Source organism: Triticum aestivum, chromosome 5D, assembly GCF_018294505.1.
Source record: "Triticum aestivum cultivar Chinese Spring chromosome 5D, IWGSC CS RefSeq v2.1, whole genome shotgun sequence".
In the NCBI taxonomy this organism is placed as follows: Eukaryota; Viridiplantae; Streptophyta; class Magnoliopsida; order Poales; family Poaceae; genus Triticum; species Triticum aestivum.
This window is the reverse complement of record NC_057808.1, coordinates 224,113,303-224,115,799: the sequence shown is the minus strand read 5'-3', so window position 1 is coordinate 224,115,799 and position 2,497 is coordinate 224,113,303. Positions and strand designations below refer to the sequence as shown.

Below are 2,497 nucleotides of genomic sequence, written 5' to 3'. Positions count from 1 at the left end.
GCTTGGCGACCGCAGCACCCTTCGGCCCAACCGACGACTTCTTCCGACTGCGATTGGTGGTGGGCGGCTGCGGCAGGGTGAGATCAAGCGGGGCGAGGGAGGAGGCGGGGGCCAGGGCGACTGCGGGCTGCGGAGGGACGACGTGCTGGCCAGCACGCCACCGCTTGGCGCCGCCGACGTGGGTGGCGGCGACCACCGACGCGACCTGCGCCTGGCTCGGGACGGCCGACTGCTGGGCCGACGCGGGCGTCGCGAAGGCGGCGATTGGGGGCGGGGCGACGGGCGGGGCAAGGGAGGGGGCGGGCGCGAGGACGGAGGTGGGCGGCGGCTGACGGCTTGGGAGGGGGAGGGAGGAGGCGGGAGGTTAGGGACGAGATTTTTCCCCTCCCGCGCGACGTGGGAAGAGGAGTGCGGGTTGGGTTGAGTGCACCTCTCCAACCCTCACTTCTACATGTTGGAATTGGGTTTGAGGATTGGACCCTTACTTTTTTTTAGGGTTCGAGAGTTTAGGATTCTAGTCTTTGTGTTTTTTTTTCCAACCCGAAAAAAAGGGTTATTTCTGAGGGTTTAAAGGTTTGAGGGTACTACCAGTGATGCTCTTACTGGCCTCTTCCCTCAACGCCGACCACCAGGAGCCACAACCAGCTGGCCGCCAGAAGCCCCCAACTAGCCGGCCACCATGCTCCACCGGCGGATCGGCGAAGGGGAGGACCACCCTGCGTGCCTCTGCCCCGAGGTCCTCGCCGCGCCACGACGACGATGGTTGGCTAGGCCGCACCACCACCATCCCAGTCCACCACAACGTCCTCCCCAACCGTCCCGCTGCTCCCTCCCCTACCGGATCCAGCCCCATCGTCGCCGTTCCCTGCCGTCGTCGACGAGATGCGGCCTCTGCATCGGCGGGGTGTGCCCATCATCCTCGGCGAGATGCAGCCGCCCTCTCCTTCCTCACGCTCGAGGCTGGCCGAGCTCCTTCCCATCCGTCTCTGATTGAGCCGATTCCCTCCCGTCTGCATGCTCGGTGATGAAAAAATCATAGGTCTAGCATTGGATCTGATTACCATCTCATAGATTACACTGGATTTTTTTGGGTCTTTTGTTCTTGAAGCATCCGTCTCTGATTGAGCCTTGGCCTAACTCATCGGGATGTGAAGGTGCGTAAATTGTAGTGGAGTTCATGTTTTCCTTTGAGTTAATGCCATCAGCAACAATGACTTATTCACATTGTTTCATCTTTCAGCCAGAAAATTTACCCCTTACTTCTGATGGACACATCAAGATTGCTGAATTTGGTAGCATGATGAAGCATACTGTGGACACTCCAATCAGAGTCCTCCCAAATTCAACTAGTAAGATAAACATATGCAGTGCTGGATTCTCTTAAGTACTTGGCTTATTACTCCTTACTAACAGTGGCAACTTGAACAAATTCAGGATTGCACGCCATGGATGTTTTCTTGTTGATTTATTGGCAGCAAATGATCTTGTTTTACTACATTGTACAGCAACAAATGTCACCACGCATATGCATAACGGGGACTGCCTACAGCACATTAAGGCTTGCAAAACACGGGAGTTTGGTTTAGGGCAAGGGGCAAGGTGGGAGGGCTTCGGTACAACACAATTATACCAAGTTGGCCTTGGCAATAGCCCAGATTGTATACGATAACTGGGAAGTTGCATAACACGGCGATACTAATTTGGCTAGATGATGTTTTTGTTTAAGTTGATTTATTTTTGCTAGTCACATTTTTGTTGGCATCCGCAGTAGTTGTAGTTGCACACATAGTAGTTGTTGGATACGACCATTAGAAAGTTGCACAACACAACACTACTAAGATAGTTGGATGATGTCTTGCGTTCGCATTGCTTATTCAAGAATAGCTAGATGGGCGACGTTCTGAGCTCGACCAATTCTGGCCAAATTATTATCTGGCTAATTTGCAATTCAGATTTGAGCACTCGTTATAGAACAACTTGTGCCGGCATGTTGCTTTGGATTTGTTTTCTCTTTTGACGCTTAATTAGACCAATGGTGACACACATATTAGTCCTATAATTTTGTCCTCCATTTTGGTAGTGTTTATCTTACCCTGACTATTGATTTGACTACAGTAACATTCATTGGGTTACATCGGAACAAGTAAGAAACAATTGAACTGAAAATGTTCTTTAGATGAAACTAATCTAATAAGGTTGTTTTGGTAGTGATGTAATGCTGTGAAAAATTGAAGTTCTAAAGATTTTATGTCACTGTGGTATCCTTTTATGGATGAATGTTTTTGCTTTGATCTATTTTTGTTAGTCATATTTTTTGTTGGAATCCGTAGTAGTTGTAGTTGCACACATAGTAGTTCTCAGTTGGATATGACCCTTAGAAAATTGCAAAACACGAGAATACTAATATGGTTAGATGATGTCTCGCGCTCGCATTGCTTACTAAAGTATAGCTAGACGCGCGACGTTGTAAGCTCGACCAACTACTACTGGCAAAGTG

At 49.8% G+C, this 2,497-nt stretch overlaps 1 long non-coding RNA gene across 1 annotated transcript; it reads left to right on the top strand.

Annotated features, from left to right (window-relative positions):
* The first annotated feature begins 591 nt into the window (after positions 1 to 591).
* On the top strand, positions 592 to 2,133 carry LOC123124567 (uncharacterized). Its single transcript, XR_006461159.1, has 3 exons — positions 592 to 1,154; positions 1,241 to 1,349; positions 1,435 to 2,133. It is a non-coding gene; the product is annotated as an uncharacterized lncRNA (long non-coding RNA).
* Positions 2,134 to 2,497: the final 364 nt, after the last annotated feature.